Source organism: Camellia sinensis, chromosome 10 (assembly GCF_055761805.1).
Source record: "Camellia sinensis isolate YWXY chromosome 10, ASM5576180v1, whole genome shotgun sequence".
NCBI lineage: Eukaryota > Viridiplantae > Streptophyta > Magnoliopsida > Ericales > Theaceae > Camellia > Camellia sinensis.
In genome coordinates this window covers 18,637,873-18,656,247 of record NC_138970.1, presented here as the reverse complement: position 1 = coordinate 18,656,247, position 18,375 = coordinate 18,637,873, and positions in this window count along the sequence as shown.

Genomic DNA, 18,375 nt, shown 5'->3' with positions numbered 1-18,375 from the left:
TAATTTAAAAAACTTACTATATTGAATTTTGAAAGGAGTATTACTATAAATTTTGAAAAAGATTTCTATATTAGTTATAGCATAGATAACGTGACCATTTGAATGTTTTTTTTTTTACAAATTTTAGATTCTGTTAAATTATTTATCATATTTAATGACACATAATTTTAAATCTTGAAATAAAAAAATATATATATTTAAAAATCATAAATAATGTAATAATTAGAGTTTTTTTTTATGATTATAATTAGATTTTAATGAATTGCTTCCATATTAGTGGCATGCAAATTTAAATTTTAAAATAATTGAGCATACTTTCCTTTTAGAAGTCATACTTTATAGAATAATTAGAGTTTAATTGTTATGGTTAAATTAGAGTTAACCAATAGACTTTTTTAAAAATAAAAAATAATTAGATTTTAGTGAATTGTTTCCTTATATAGTAGCACACAAATTTAAATTTTGAAATAGTTGAGCATACTTTCTTTTTAAAAATCGTAATTTATAGAATAATTAGAGTTTCATTGTTATGATTAAATAAGAGTTTAACCAATAGAATGTTTTTTATTATTTAAAAATCAAAAAATCATAAAATTTAATTTGAGAGTTTAGAGCTCCCACAAATCTTGTCATTAGAAAGACCATTTTCCTTATATAATATAGGCAAATTACAAATATACCCCTTGAGATTTGATTAAAATATAAATCGTCTCTTGTGGTTCTAGAAATTGCATTCCACCCCTGAGGTTTTTAATTTCATAATAAATCGTCATTTTATTAATAAATTAATAAGTCAATTAATAGTTTTTAATGATGTTATAAATATGTTTAAATTAATAATTTAGGTAATTTTATTATTATATAGGAGAGCAATTATGATTTTTTTTTTTAGTTAATTCTGTGGAAAAAAAGTTAACAAGGGATATTTGTAATTTAATTTGTACTTTAAACAAATCTCAGGAGATGTATTTGTAATTTACCTTATCATATATAAATAGATAGATAGATTCCAAGATTTGGAATAAAATATGCATTTAATAAATTGAATGACGAGAATAAAATAGGCATTTCAAAGATTTGGTTTACTAGAATAGGGAAACTCGGCATTTAATCCAAAATAGGCATTTTTATTGCAGTGTCCAAAATTAAATGCCTCTTGGAATAAAATAGGGTTGGGAGGGTGGTTAAAGATTTTGTATTTTATAGTTTGGTAAGTCTCTAAAATTATAGTTTCACCTATTGATTTGAGTGCGGCGTTTGTTTTGAGCTTTCAAATCATAATTCTACACCAATTTTTCAAAACATAATCATTACTTTTCAAAACTCATAACTAAACACATAATTCAAAACTCTTTTCAAAACTTAATTCAAATCAATATTTTAATTTTTTAAATATTTTAAATATTTAAATATTTTAAAAATATTTTAATTTTGTTAAGATTTTAAATATTTTAATATTTTAATATGTTACGATTTTTTTAATTTTTTGAATATTATTAAATATTTTAATTTTTAAATATTACGATTTTAATTTTTTAAATTTTAAAATATTTTATAAAAATAAATTCAAACTCTATTTTATAAAAATATTTTTAAATATTTAATTTTTTTGTTATGTATTTGGTTACAATTTGAGTGTAGAGTTGTGAAAATAGTATTGTCACGCCCCAAAAAAATAATCCTGCATAACTATTACATCAACCCACTTCCCACAATAAGATATTAACCAATTCCATTTACATAGTTCCGAATGTTTACCAAAGTATTCTCACATGCCATTTTGCATTTATTTACAAACTAGTACATGAATTTATAACATGTAAAAGAAATCATTGAATCACAATGAATAAAGCCCTCAAGGGCTTACAAGTTCCAAGGCAATAGCCCGGTTACACATAACGGTCTCTCGGACCCAAACACATTAGCCCTTGGCTTACAAAAATATCACAACAAAACAAGAGTTAAACTACTCCTCTTCAAAACATTTCCACGCCCTTAGCTTGGCGGGGTCATCACATCTTTACCTGCACCAAATTCCATAGGGGTGAGCATAGAGCCCAGTAGAGATTCCTCACAAAGTATATACAGTTATGCCAATTCCTTCAACGTAAAAAAAAAAAAATGCATATGTAATGCCATGCAAGTGCCAATAATGAAGGAAAACTTTATTTCAATGCACTATTTCTAAATCATCATGTTCTCAAAATATTCAATGCACTATATTAAAATCAACATGTTCTCAATAATATTCTACAATCTCATCAATTTCAAACTTTCAATATTTAAATCAATAGGGGCGGTAAATACGACACTGGTAATCCCTAGGCTGGTGTCTGCAAGTAGATTCTACGAGTACTACCAAACTGTCAGTTTTACCGGTATTAACCAGAAGGCTCGATATCTATCCGCGCGGCTTTCTGGTCTTTCACCAAGGACACTCAGGCCAACTTATCAAGTTCAACTACACCCCTTACCCGGACGTACCAACGTATTTACCCCATACACATTTCCATAGTTCTCATTACAATGATCTTTCTCAAAATAAATGCTTTGCTAACTCATGTCAAGATGTGCAATAATGACAATAAAACAATTGAGCATATGATGCAATAACTACTAGCTCATAGCATTCCGTTATATTCAAAAACATGTCTACAACAATATTTAACATCACATTTTCATTTCCTCCTTATCATGTTCTTCAACACATAGTTACAATTTCCCATTTCGCACAATAGTCATGTGTGTTCGACACACCACAACATTTCTCCAACATTAATTCATCATGACCAAACTTTCAATATGTTTAACACGCCATCTTTCATATCACTTTTCCATTACATTACGATTAAGCATTTTCACATCACTTATGGCACTCAACAACTTGCCATCTTACCACTCTATACAAATATACAATTATCAATGGATTTTAAAAGAGGACCTCCATTTTCATATATATACATCATGAAGTTGCTATTTTGTTAAACATTTGGTGAGACTTAGTCTCATACATCTTCTTGATACAAGAAAAAAAGTAATTTCAAAGGCATGTTCATTATTTTTCAAAAGCCCCAATTTTTAGGGTTTTCATTGAAAACAAACCTTCATCTTTTTCTAAGAGAAGCTCCATCTAGAAATTTTCTTTGAGTTTAGTATAGGAAAATCCTCAAGAAATAGTAAAAGATTTAGATATAAACCCTCATTCAAAACTCTCTCTACATTTTAAATCAAAATCAATAAAATCAACACAAAACTCAAGAACACTTTTAAATCAACAACAAATAGCAAATCTAGTATATATAACTCAAGAAATCCCTACCTCAAGCTTGTTGATGAAAGGAGAGATGAAACCCTAGCCTCAAAGATGAGAGAAATTTCGGATCTCCACCACCCAAGTGAAGCCCTAACTTTGGATCTTCAAGATTTAGAGGAAGATGATGAAGATCTTGACCCAAAAATTTGCAAAATCAAAGTGTTTTGAGGCTTGAGGAAGTTTTCTAGAGGGAAGGGAGAGAGAAATAGGGTTTAGAGTGAGAGAGAAGGGTGTACAATGAGTGTTATATTCGGACCAAAATGTTATATAAAAATAGAGCTCGGACTGCCCAATTGGCCGCTTGTGGTGCGGCCTTCCCTTCCGCTCATGCGGCCCACTTTCTTCGCTTGTGCGACCCATTTCAGAATGAAATTTTCTGGGTGTCAACCTCCACCGCTCGAACGGCCTAGCCCACCGCTCATGCGGCCCATCCTTGCATGTGCGGCCTAGGGCCCCGCACGTATGGCCCAAGCCCAGGCACCCAAAATTTCTCCTTCGCTCCCGGCACTCCAGACTCACCCGCACGCCCTTCGGAACAAGCGAAATTCAACACCGACAAAATAAGAATTAGAATTTTAATCTAGGGAACCATTCCCGGACGCCTCAAAGCCAGTGAAGATAAAATGTGAACGAAACTGAGAAAGAAAGAAAGAAAGAGAGGAAAGAGGACCCGGTCGTCACAAGTATGTTGTTTCAAGTTATGTGTTTGGTTATGAGTTTTAAAAATAATTTCTTAATTGAGTTTTGTTTTATGTGTTTGGTTACGATTTGAGTGTAGAGTTGCTTTTAAATTTAAAATATTAAAATTTTAAATTATTTAAAATTTTTGAATATTTATTTTAATTTTTTACTTATTAAATTTTTTAGATTATTTAAATTATTTATATATTTATAATTTAAATTTTTAATATTTTAATATTCTAAATATGTTTAATATTTTAATTTTCTAAATAATTTTAAAATATTTTTAATAATTTTAATGTTTATACAGGCCTAAAAAATGAATTGACAAAAAAAATTATTGACATAGAAGTTATTTGAAAAAAAAAAAAATTTATTTGAAAAAAAAATTTATTCAAAAAAATTACTTAAAAACAATTAATTGAAAAAAAAAATCATTTTTTTATTTGAATATTTTAAAAATAGTTTGGTTATGACTATTGATCAAAAATACGGATATCGAGTTATGAGTTGTGTGTTTGATTATCAATTATAGGTTGAATTAAGTTTTGAAAACTATTTTGAAAACTCATCACCAAACAAATTTTCTTATTTCACATGTCACATCAAACTTTCAAAACTCAATTCCACATACAATTCAAAACTCAATTCAACACTCTATTAAAAAACCATAACCAAACAAATTTTCTATACTCAAATCATAATTCCACAACTCACAAACTCAAAATACAACTCATACTCTCAAATCATATTTACAAAACTCTACCAAACTCAACCTTGGTATTTTATAACTCCAATGTAGGGTGGCTTGAGATTTAGGCGAATTTCGGAAATGGGGCTCTTTTACATTGAAAAAAAAAAAAATTCATGGATAAAACGATAAGTTACAACTTTTTTATTTATTTGTAGCCACAAAAAAATTTACTTGCATATATAATTGTACGGGGAACAAATATTCAGGTAAGCCCGTATTCCTTTATTCCCTGCTCCTGTCTGTCCGATCGACTTGCGAGCACAATGACGGTAAGCTACCCGGCGGTGTGTGGCCGGAATGCCCCTCCGACAATCAAGTTAGATACACACAAGGATAGAGAGAGAGAGAGAGAGAGAGGATTGAGTGTTTAGTGTAAATCTCACAAATTGTTCATCTGCCCCTAGCATGGGGGGCGCAGACATGCTTATATACCTTCTGCGCCCCAAATCTACTCCCATTAGTCTTTCGATACGTAGTGTTGCTATCCCATCTGTCAGCACAAATCCAGTTGAACATCACCTACCTAAACTGCCAGCCCACTCTACTGGGAGCTCGACAGCTGGGATGAAGCATCTCGGCTTCCTTCGGCCATGCTGCATTTCACACCCAAATGCTCTAATAACTGAGCTTTGTAAAAGCCGAGCTCGGGTGCATTCTGGCAAAGCCGAGCTTGAAGTAGGGCATGCCGGTTAACCAAAGGCCTTCATGCCGAGTCACGGGTGCGCGCCTTCCGACCGAGCAACGCACAAACCGTGGAACCCTGTGAGGCTACGGATATCTCAGCCGAACCCTCACTTGATCGGCTTCCGTACCAAGTCTGAGTAGCTCGGTTCCACACGCGCCCCTTGCCATTACCGAGCAAAAATCCCTTCTGGATGGGCCTAGGCTACCACGGCCCAAATGTGTTCGGTCCACAATTTGTACGGCAATACCACGGCCCAATCCAGATCATAAATCTCCCTCTCAATTACCCCTTAATTCCGTCCGCACAAGCGTGACCGGGATTATCTGTTCTGACTGGGGTAATACTTCCTCAGTTCTCAATTTGCAAGACGGTGACCAGGTTAGTTGACATACCTGACCTCAAAACTTGCCCGGCCGACGCCTCGATTCACCATTCTGTCTCTTCAGTACTGACGCCGCCGTCAATAGGGACACGTGTCGTGCGTTGATTGGCCTCGAACAACCAACCCTGACGCCCCCTCGTATTCAAAATTTTTGGCGGTTCCTTGGGCCTATATACATGCCCAGTCTGTCTTCATTTCATTCTTACTGACCCTTTTCCATTCTAAGTGTCTTGAAGCTGCAGTGCCCATGCCAAGCCTCCATTCTCGCCCTTCCTCTGTGTTTGTGCTTGAAGGAACTGCATCTGCCTCTACCCTGGTAAGTCCTTCGAGCTCTTTGTTGTTATTTCATTTGTTATTCCACGCTTTAGGGCACATAATCCATAGATTTTAGGGTATAGGACCCCAAAACCCTCCCATGCCCCCTGCACTCATTGCTGTTCTTCATTCTCCCTGATGAACACCTGAAGATTTGGGGTAGACCGGGCTCCAGGTCTTCTTTTGATCCCAAAAAACATTAAGACCGAGCAACTTACAACTTTGCCCAAAACCTTAGTAGAAACCGGGGTAGGCAGAGAGCTTGGTCGCTTGACCGGGCTAACATCTGGTCCGCTTGAGCGACCGAGCTCATTGCGACCGAGGTGATCTGGCACTTTTCAAGACCGAGCTAAAGTCAAGCTCGCTTGCGCGACCGCGCTTCCACTTACAATTACCCTCATTTTCCTGCAGAGTCCAAGGGGACCACAGACCCATACTGAGGCTCTCAAAGACCGAGTAGCCACCCTAACTCCAGTTTGTTGCCAAACCATCTCAGCCAAGCTAAACTAGCCAGCCACAAATGGGGCGCTTCTGCTTCCTTGTTGACACTCCGGCCGCGTTGGCCGTATTCCGGGAAGAGTATGGTATCCCGGTCGACGTCCACCTAGAGCTCGGTGAAATTGAGACAACCCCTTAGGGCAGATTGGATCAGTGCCCCTTCACCGTGCTATCCATCATTGAAGGAGGTTTTCGCTTCCCGGTCAACCCTCTGATGACCGAATTCTTACGCTACACCGGGCTAGCACTCACTCAAATCTCAACAAACACTTACCGAATAATCAACGGGGTCCACGAGTTAAACAACCGGCTAGGAACCAACTTAGGTTTAGCCGAGATACTCTGTCAATACACGCTTGGACACACGGGCGACGGCTTCGCCTATTACTTAAAAATTCGACTGGGCAAAGAAAAAATAGTGACCGGCACCCCAGACAAGGACTTACACGACGACGACTTCTTCTGGGTGTCCGGTAACTATGAAACAGCCGACGTACCGGGTTGGTTCATTAGCAAGAACTTCGGCGAGACATGTAAGTCGTGCTAACTGCTCAGTCAATTTATCTTTGATATTCTGTACTTTGACACTTTTGTTTTCTTTGCAGCCATCCAAGCCTTGCAAGCCAACTACCACTACCCCAACGAAGCAGCCATAAGGACCGTGCTCCGTTACTACAATCGGGATTGTAACGAGCTCCTCGGCTACACTCCAACATACCAGTACTCAGCTTCATGCCGAAGTAAGGTCACAGACTTTCTCCGTGCTCCATCACCTCCACCAGATCCCACACTGCCAGACGTCCCCTTCATCCATTTAACCGAGGCAGAAGAAATGGCGAAGAGAAGCCGTATCAAGAACCTACTCACTGCAACCTCCGTTGAGATACCGAGCATACCAACCCGCTCTCCTGCTGTCGGTCAATCCAGTGAGGTCGTGGTTGCCTTGGCTTCTCCTGCTGCCGGTCAAGCCAGCGGAGACACACGCCTGGCTGGCAAAAGGCCTCGTGCAAACCCTTTTGCCGAGCTGGTGAGCGAGCTCAGCACCGAGCAGCCTGCCATCACCGTCGACCCAACACCGGCATGGAGGCCCCAACTCAAACACCGGGGTAAGGATATCCCGACAACGGCTTCAGTCAAAGGCAACAAAGAGCATCTGCTCGCTTTTGACCTCTCCAAGGCCCTTCTCCTACAGAATGACGTGGTCGGCAGCGACCACGTGCCTGACACCCGGTTGGTGAAGTCAGCGGTCAAATCCATGACTAGGGTAAGAATCTCAAACTTCTAAATCAAATCTTCTACTCAAATTTTCACAAGTGTTTGAACGGTTTCCATTCTGATCAAGCTTTCTTCTTGCAGGCCATCCAGAAACAACACTTGGTCATAGAGCGAATTCACCGACTGCAGCAGAAGGCCAATGACTCTGCCAGTCAGGTTACCAGTCTCCAAACCGAGCTCGGTCGAGCCAAGTCTTCGCTGGAAATGGCCAACTCTGACAACTCGCGACTGCTCGGCCAGCTTGGCTCAGCTGAGAAAGAAAGAGATGCTCTGCGGGTCGAGCTAGATACACTAAAACAGTTAAAGGAGAAGGAGCTGGATGACGCAAACAATGCCGGCTTCAAAGAGGCCGAGGAGAGCTACACGAAGCAAGTCTATGCCACCCAAGATATCTACTTCAAGGTGGGTTGGAAGACTGCTTGTGAACAGCTCGGCCAAGGACCTGGAACCGACATATTTGCCTCTCATCCAGCTGTCTTCTTGCTGACTTATCTTGTGCCATACGCCAACGATGTCTTCAGTGTATTGCAGGCTGGGGCTGAGAAAGGCGGTGAAGAAGCCAAGGAAATCGCCGAGGAAGAGAACCGCCAAGAGTTGCTCGGCCAAACGGAGACCGATGTCCAAGACCAAACACCTGTGGTCAACCTGGAGGCAGTCGAGGACGAATTCACGGACCTTTCCCCCCTAGCTTAGTTTTCTTTGTTTTTTCTTTTTGCTTGAACATGTAACCGGGCTAAGTGCCCCACCTTCTGTACTTATCTTTCACATCAATGAAAAAACTCAATTTCCTTTAAGTGTTTGTTCGGTCTTAAAGTGAAATAGCTTAAACCGATCAAAATACCTCGTCTACACTAACTAGCTTGATTAACCGGAATAAAACATCTCGATTTCAAACTAAAAGTTAAGCAAATCGTCAACTCGTTTAACTGGAGTTAACATCTCGGTTGAAAATCTAAGAGTTGAACAAAACATCAACTCCTTCAACCGGAGGAAGACATCACGGTTGAGAGTCTAAGAGTTGAACAAACCATTAACTCCTTCAACCGGAGTAAGACATCGCGGTTGAGAGTCTAAGAGTTGAACAAAACATCAACTCCTTCAATCGGAGTTAACATCGCGGTTGAGAATCTGAGAGTTGAACAAAACATCAACTCTTTCAACCGGAGCAAGACATCACGGTTGAGAATCTAAGAGTTTGAGCAAAACATTAACTCCTTCAATCGGAGTAAGACATCACGGTTGAGAGTCTAAGTTGAACAAAACATCAACTTCTTCAACCGGAGCAAGACATCACGGTTGAGAATCTAAGAGTTGAACAAAACATCAACTCCTTCAACCGGAGCAATACATCATGGTTGAGAGTCTAAGTTGAACAAACATCAACTCCTTCAACCGGAGCAAGACATCACGATTGAGAATCTAAGAGTTTGAGTAAAACATCAACTCCTTTAACCGGAGTAATACATCACGGTTGAGAATCTCAAAATTGAAAAGCAACAATTAGAATGCTAAGGCAAAGATGAGACACTTCTATATATTGACAAAAAGAATATTACATTCTGAAGTGTAAGGCAAAAAATTCCTTTGCACAAAAAGAAAACAAAAGCTAAAAATAGTACAATTTGAGGTTGGCCGCATTCCATGGCCGGGGTATTCCTTTGCCTTCCAGGTCCTCCAAGTGGTATGCCTCCTTGCTCGCCAAACCGATTATCTTGTAGGGTCCTTCCCAGTTTGCCCCTAGTTTGCCTTCACCTGGCACCAGGGTATTGCCCATAACCTTCCTCAAGACCCAGTCACCTACTTTGAATGGTCTGGGGTGCACCGTTTTGTTGTATTTCCTTGAGAGTTCTTGTTGGTAAGCGGCCACACGGATGAGAGCCTTTTCCCGACGTTTTTCCATGAGGTCCAATTCCAAGGCAATGGCTTCGGCGTTCAGCTCTGGCTCAAAACTTTCACTTCTAAGGGTGGGCATTCCAACTTCCAAAGGTATGATCGCCTCCATGCCATATGCCAAAGCAAAAGGCGTTTTCCCGGTAGATCGCCGCGGGGTTGTTCGGTATGCCCAAAGGACGTTGGGAAGTTCCTCGGCCCATTTTCTCTTGGCTTTTTCAAGCAGCTTCTTCAGCCTATCAAGGATGGTCTTGTTTGATGCTTCAGCTTGACCATTAGATTGTGGGTAAGCCAGGGTAGAGTTGTAGAATTCAATCTTTAAATCGTCACAAAATCCTCTGAATAGGCAACCGTCAAATTGTGTGCCGTTATCAGAGATCAGAATTTTTGGGATGCCAAACCGCGTTACCACATTCTGCTAGACAAATCGCTTGATGTCTTTCTCCTTGATTGTTGCCAAAGGTTCTGCTTCAACCCATTTGGTGAAGTAGTCTGTGGCCGCGATAAAGAACTTTCGGTTGCCTGGTGTAGTTGGGAGTGGTCCCACTATATCGAGCCCCCACATCGCAAAGGGCCAAGGACTGGTGAGGGGAAGAAGTTCTTTGGCCGGTTGGTGAATTTGGTGGGCAAACTTTTGGCATTTCTCACACTTGCGAACATACTTCTGTGCGTCGGCTTGCATGCACAGCCACCAGTAGCCTTGCGAGATAGCTTGGTAGGCCAAAGATCTGCCCCCTATGTGACTGCCACAGATGCCTTCATGAATTTCATACAAAAAGGCGTCCATGCTGCTCGGGTGCACACACTTTAGATAAGGACCGGTAAAAGACTTCTTGTATAAAGCGCCTAACGGAGAGAGCCAAAACCGCTCTGACTTCACCCGGACTTTATGTGCTTCCTTCTTCTTGGCTGGAAGGGTCCGGTCTCTGAGAAAGAGGATAATAGGGTCCATCCATGACGGACCTAGCTCAGCGCAGAGTACTTCTATCTGCCTGGTTTCCTTAATGCTGGGCCGCGGAAGGAATTCAATCAGGAGAGGGTTGGGAGATGTGCTATCGACCATGGAAGCAAGGCTAGCCAGTTCATCTGCTCAGCTGTTTTCTTCCCGGCCAATCTGTTGGACCCTTATTGCCTGGAATTGCTTGATGTGGTCTCTGACAAGAGCCTGGTACTTCATCATTCTGTCATCCTTTGCTTCGTAAACCCCTGAAACTTGGTTAACCACAAGCTGGGAATCACTGTAAACCATTAGCTCGGATGCGTGCATCTGAAGCGCGCTCTTGAGTCCAGCCAAAAGCGCTTCGTACTCAGCCTCGTTGTTTGAGGCAGGGAATCTGAGGGTGATAGAATGTTCGATAGTCAGGCCGTCTGGCGAAATCAGAACTATACCTAGCCCGGCACCGTGATGGGTCGCGGCTCCATCAACAAAAAGTTTTCACATTTCGCCAACAAAGAGTTTCCAACAGTCAGAGGGGTCCTGAGAGGCTTGAAGGTTGATGGGATCATGGTTGTTCAGCTGTTCGGCTTCAAATTCTGTGCTGAGTGGTTCCATTTCAGCCCCCCTCAGCGATTCGGCACCAGACTCAGCAAGTTGATCTGAAATGCCTAAGTCCGTGGGCGAATCGCCGGGTTACAATATCATGCCGACTGCAGGCTCTGTGCTGTGTGGTTCCATTTCTTCCCCCCTTGGTGATGTGGTACCGGACGGAGCAGGTTGCTCGGTGACACTCGACTCCGTCATCGTATCGCCGGGCTGTGTTACTGTACTAACCAAAGGTTCTTCGGCGGGGCGCGCAAGTTCCGCGTCGCCGTCATCGCCTAACTGTGTTATTGCGGTCTGGCCTGCATTCACCTCCTCATCTGCCGCGACAATATCCACCGGGCATACCGGGTGAGTTCCAGGTGAGAATTCGGCGACGAAGTCTGCCAATGCCTAGGCTTTTACGGCAGTGCGTGGCTAAAACTTGACGTCAAACTGTCCCAGTTCGACCGCCCACTTTAGAATTTGTCCGGAGAAATCCGCCCGTTCGAACAAAGCTTTGAGGGGGAACTCGGTCAAAACGATGATAGTATGAGCATGGAAATAGTGCGCCAACTTCCTAGAGGCCATCATCAATGCCAGTGCAAGTTTTTCCAGCGGCAAGTATCTTGACTCTACTGGTAGCAAGGTTTTGCTGACGTAGAAGATGGGGAGGTGCTTGATTCCTTCTGACCGGACAAGCACCGCACTGACTGCGTGCTAAGAAATGGCCATAAAAAGGTAGAGTTCTTCGCCGGGCTTTGGTGTTGCCAACAAGGGCGCTGAAGACAAATACTGCTTGAGTTCGGCCAAAGCCCGGTCACATTCTTCATCCCATGAGAACTTTGATTTCAGAGCTTGAAAGAAAGGGCGACAGCGATCTGATGACCGGCTTATAAATCGGTTAAGCGCGGCAGCCATTCCGGCCAGATGCTGCACGTCCTTAGCCGAACTAGGCTGCTTTAATTCTTGGACGGCTCTTATTTGTGTGGGGTCTGCCTTGATGCCTCGGTTCGTGACTAGGAAACCTAAGAATTTGCCGGATCCCATGCCAAAGGCATACTTGAACGCATTCAGGCGTAACTTGTGTTGTTTGAGAATGGCGAACATCTCGGCCAAGTCGGACAAGTGGTATGCTTGATGCCGGCTCTTAACCACCATATCATCAATATAAGCCTCCATTGTCCAACCTAGCAGAGGAGCGAACATCTTGGTCACCATCCTTTAGAAAGTTGCCCCGGCATTCTTCAAACTAAAAGGCATGACTCAGTAGCAGAAGAGTCCCCTCGGTGTAGTGAATGAGGTGATCTTGCGGTCTGGGCCATGCATGGCAATCTAATGATAACCGCGGTAGGCATCCAAGAAATTGAGCCTGTTATGTCCAGCCGTTAAATCCACGAGCTGGTCTATTCTGGACAGTGGAAAGCTGTCTTTAGGGCAAGCTCAGTTGACGGTCTTATAGTCGACGCAAACCCGCCACTTCCCATTCTTCTTTGGTACAACAACCGTGTTTGAAATCCACCGAGGGTAGTGCACTTCCTGAATAGCTCGTGCCTCAAGCAAGTTCTTCACTTCCTCTGCAACTACCTCGGCGTGATGCAGTGCTGATCTCCTTGTTCGCTGAATGACCGGCTTGGCTCCGGGGAAGACGTTGAGGTGATGGCAAATAAAACTCGGATCGAGGCCGGGCATGTCATAAGGCGACCATGCGAAGACTTCGATATTGGCCATCAAAAACTCAACCATCTCGGTCCTTTCTTGTGCGGTAAAGCTGGAGCCGAGCAAGAAGAACCTGTCCGGTCTCTCTGTATCAATCCGAACTTCTATCAATTCTTCAACGGCCTTGTCCTCCGCCTTAGTGCCCACATCATTGAGGACTCCCTGGTCTTCCGGTCCCTCAATCATTTGGACGAAGCCTTTGGCAGCTCGGCTCCGGTTGACTGCCACGAAGCATTGCTTCGACATGACTTGATCGCCCCAAATCTCCTCGATTGCCCCCATAGCCGGAGGAAATCTCATCACCTGGTGGTAGGTCGATGCTACGGCCTACATAGAGTGAAGCCATCCCTTTCCAAGGATCAGGTTTTATGTGGACGGCACTTGCAATACCCAGAACTTCACTTGCTTGACCATGGATCCTGCTTTGACCTACAGAATAATCTTTCCCAAAGGCCACTGAGGTTGTGAGTTGAACCCGACCAGTGGCGAAGTCGCTGGAGCCAAGTCTGTATCCCGGAGCTTGAGCTGTTTGAATGTGTCGTAATACATGATCTCGACCGAGCTTCCCTGATCGATCAAGATTCGTTTCACATCGAATTCTTTGACGCGGAGTGTGACCACTAAGGCATCGTTGTGCGGCGTCTGAATGCGCTCTAGGTCCCTTGTAGAGAAACTGATCACATCTTTTTCTTCGGTCTTACCCCTTTTGATCGCGGGCTGGACCGACAAAACTTCCCTCATGTGCTCTGCCTTCTTGATCATACCTCGGAGTTCACATACGTACGCCAGTTCCATAATGCCATGGATTACATTAACAATGCCCTGAGGGGGTGCCTCCAAGTCATCCTGTCCTCGCGGGTCAACCGGGGCCTGATTTGCCTTCACGCCCCGTCAATGTAAAGGTCCAGGTGTCCAGCTGTGACTAGCTCTTCCAAGTGTTGCCTCAAAGGCAAACAATCCTCTGTCCGGTGTCCGCGCTCCTGGTGAAATGTGCAGCGGTACCGTGGATTGAAACCCTTCTGCGCATCGCCTAACTTAGCAGGAAACCGGACATAATCCTCGTCACAGATTTCACTAAGTATGCGATAAATTGGAATCTTAAAGACCGTGGTGATGCCTGTCCTGGCTTTCAACCTTCTATTCGCATCAGCATCGTCGTTGCAGAGGTACTTATCTCGGTCATTCCGTCGACCCCTACCCCGGTTTCGACGATTTGAACCTCGGTCAGACTCCTCGACGCGATCATTTGAACGGTTGGTCTCCTGTCCGACCGCGTGCACCTTGCCAGCCGACCTCTTGTCCGTTGCTACTGGAGTTGCCTTCGTGGTTGATGCTGCCGCATCATCTTCTACTCGAATGTGCTCGTTGATGCGCTGCATTAATTGGCCCATAGATGTCGGCTGGTGCATAGTAAGCGAGTCCCGCAGTCTATATCCGACTGGGAGACCACGCTTATACTGCGTGATTACAAGGTTGACCGGGCAATCCAAGATCTCATTGAAGGTTTTCCAGTATCTGGGGTTGTATGCCTTGAGCGTGTCGCTCGGTTCCATTTTGACACTGAGAAGGTGGTCAACTTCCTTCGGCGTCATCGTGTTGGTTTTGAAGCGCGTCACAAAGGCTTCCGCCAACTGATGCCACCTTTCTATACTCCCCTCTGGCAACCTCTCAAACCATTTCAAGCCTAGCTCGCCCAAGCTTGACGGGAAGATAAGGCACATAAGGGCGTCATTTCGCCTATGTCCGGCCTTGACTTGTCGGAAGTGGCTTACATGCATATAAGGATCGGTTTTTCTGTCGTAGAGCGTGAACTTTGGCTGGTGGAAGCCCGTCGGAAGCGGTGTTGTTTCTATCTCCAGGGAAAAAAGAGTGGCGCTCAGCCTTGCTAAGTCTGTGTCTAAAAGGAAAGGCGCAGCGAGGCGGGGTGGAGGCATTCCGACCTCTTCACTGGCGTGAGCCCCATAGGATAGGCGCTGGAACGCCGGCACCCTCTGAGCCTCCCGCCGGCGAGCCCGTTCCTTCAAGACTGCCCGCAAATCTTCTGAATAAGCGGAATAAGAGTACCTCGACGTCGTTGCCAGACGTGAGGGTCGATAGGTGCTATCTTGCGCGCTGGACTTCTCTTCGTACGCGTCGGAATCTCTAACCTTGTAACTTCTGGTGATTGAGATGGACGAAGTCTGCCGTTGGCTCTTACTGCCTGAATGGCGTGGTTGGGTGCGCTCACTGTGGTTGCCCAGTCCAGCTACACCTTTTCCTTTGACATGCCGCTTAAGATCCTCTATCTCCGCCGCCATTCGCCGGATGACGGCGTCTTGGTCCCTTAGCTTGTGTTCCAGTCGTCTGGCGTGCGATTCTCTCCGCCGCCGATGACCGTCTGGACTCCGTGAATGACCAAAGCTTCTTCCGCGCTTATCCCGCGCATCTCTTGAATGTCCTCCTGGAGAAGTCTCCAGGTCCGCCATCGAAGGAATGATGGTGGGATGCCCCTCTCTCTGTCTGCCTGATTCCGGGGTAACTCTGTTGATGGCAGACAACGGAATCTCATCGTTGTTCGCCATGGACGGCGATCAGATGAGCCTGGAAGACAAGGTTTTCTCTGTCAAGTTCCCACAAGCGGCGCCAATTGTACGGGGAGCAAATATTCAGGCAAGCCCGTATTCCTTTCTTCCCTGCTCCTGTCTGTCCGATCGACTTGCGAGCACAACGGCGGTAAGCTACCCGGCGGTGTGTGGCCGGAATACCCCTCCGACGATCAAGTTAGATACACACAAGGATAGAGAGAGAGAGAGAGAGGATTGAGTGTTTAGTGTAAATCTCACCAATTGTTCATCTGCCCCTAGCCTAGGGGGCGCAGACATGCTTATATACCTTCTGCGCCCTGAATCTACTCCCATTAGTCTTTCGACACGTGGTGCTGCTATCCCATCCGTCAGCACAAATCCAGCTGAACATCACCTATCTAAACTGCCAGCCCACTCTACTGGGAGCTCGGCAGTCGGGATGAAGCATCTCGGCTTCCTTCGGCCATGCTGCACTTCACACCCAAATGCTCTAATAACCGAGCTTCGTAAAAGCCAAGCTCGGGTGCATTCTGGCAAAGCCGAGCTTGAAGTAGGGCATGCCGGTTAACCAAAGGCCTTCATGCCGAGTCACGAGTGCGCGCCTTCCGACTGAGCAACGCACGAACCATGGAACCCTGTGAGGCTGCGGATATCTCAGCCGAACCCTCACTTGATCGGCTTCCATACCAAGTCTGAGTAGCTCGGTTCCACACGCGTCCCTTGCCATTACCGAGCAAAAATCCCTTCTGGATGGGCCCAGGCTACCACGGCCCAAATGTGTTCGGCCCACAATTTGTCCGGCAATACCACGGCCCAATCCAGATCATAAATCTCTCTCTCAATAATCATTAAAATTATAAATAAAAATTTACTTTCATATATTAAAATAGAAAACAATCATTACAAATACTTAAAAAAAAATAAAAATCTAGTCTTGTTGCTTTTTTGGGGCCCCATGTTCAATTGGGCCTATAGTATTTGGTCCTTTTTTTTTTTTATATATATATCTAAAACACAAAATTATATTTGGGGGCCCCTATTTGCAGTCCCAATTTGAGGGCCTAAGGCGCAGGCCTCTCTTGCCTATCCTCAGGGCTGGCCCTGCTCCAATGCCAACGTTGAATGACGAGTTTCCTATTGGTCTATGATACATAAATGGAAAAAAAGTCAAAGTGATATTTGTCTTGGAAAAATGTTTGGGAATTTTAAAATATGAGTTCTAAAAGTGCTCTAGGGGTAGACCCCATCCATTGATATAATGTTTTAGCTTTGAATTTTTTTTGAGCAAATTACACTAACTGTCCCTATAGTTTGGAGCTTGTATCATTTTAATCCCTGACTTTTCAATTGTGACACATTTGGTCCTGAATTTTGAATCTTGTTCCAAATAAGGACAATTGAAGATACTATTGCTCAATTTCAAGGGCAAAGTGGTCAATTTGATAAAATATAAATTAATTTGACAAAAATAAATGTCAAAAAAATATTTTTGAATTTTAAAAAATAATTTCTACCCACCAAAGATAAAATTATGTAAAATTAATAAATCTTTTAGACATTTATTTATTTATTTTTTTACCAAATTAATTTTTATTATGTGTTTGGATGATGATCATGTAATAGGTGGTTAAGATTTTAATGTGTAATCGATATATTTAATATATGAAATATTTTTAATTTTTATTTTTTTTGATGATAATTGGGTTTAATAATGATATCAAAGTTGTTGCCATATTTGACTTTTGGAAAATTAGAAACTAATTCAATGAAAATAAAAATAACCACCTATTACATGATCATCATCCAAACACATAATAAAATTTAATTTGATAAATAAATGTCTACAAGATTTGTTAATTTTACATAATTTTATCTTTAGTGGATATAAATAATTTTTAAAAATTCAAAAATATTTTTTTGACATTGATTTTTGTCAAATTAGTTTATATTTTATCAAATTGATGAAGTTGCCCTTAAAATTGAGCAATGGTATATTCAATTGTCTTTATTTGTAATAAAATTCAAAATTCAGAGTCAAATGTGAAAAATCAGGGACCAAAGTGACACAAAGTCCAAACTATTGGGACCGTTATTGTATTTCGCCTTTTTTTTCCCCACATAATTAGAACTCAATTAGAATTTCAAAATTAGAAGATATATCATTGTTGTTTATCTTAACCTCAAGTAAACTTACTTTGCCAAATGGTGGCAAAATTGTACAAATCCTTATTGTTTTAGTTATGTTTAAGTCTGACGAGAATAATATTTTACAATTATCAACTTATTTATTTTCAATTTGACCTGTTACTATTTGATTAATTAATCCTTTATATTGACTAGGTAAAGAGTCAAATGGTCTAGCAATTCCTCATGCAGGGATGAATCGAAAGAATTCTGAATCTATTATAACATGTAAGAGTTTTAGAGGTTAATTTTTTTTTTAATCTCTAAAAGTATAAATTTTATTACAAAAAATATTTATAGACTAATTTCAATTGTCACGAGGATAGTAATTAAAAAGTCTTCTCAAAAAGTCAAAAAATAGACTTTTAAGGACGAAATTTTGAAAATGTTTCCAATAAATACACTTTTAGAGATAAAATAACTTGGTCAAAAAAATGCCTATTTTTTGAGACACAAATTTTAGTCCCAAAAGATTAGTAATTCATCATTAAATGTCCAATTTTGTCGCTAAAAATAAAATTATAACACTCTTGGTGACAAATATTTTCTCTAAAAAATAATTGTCCCTAAATTTTAATTTCTAAAACTTCAATTTC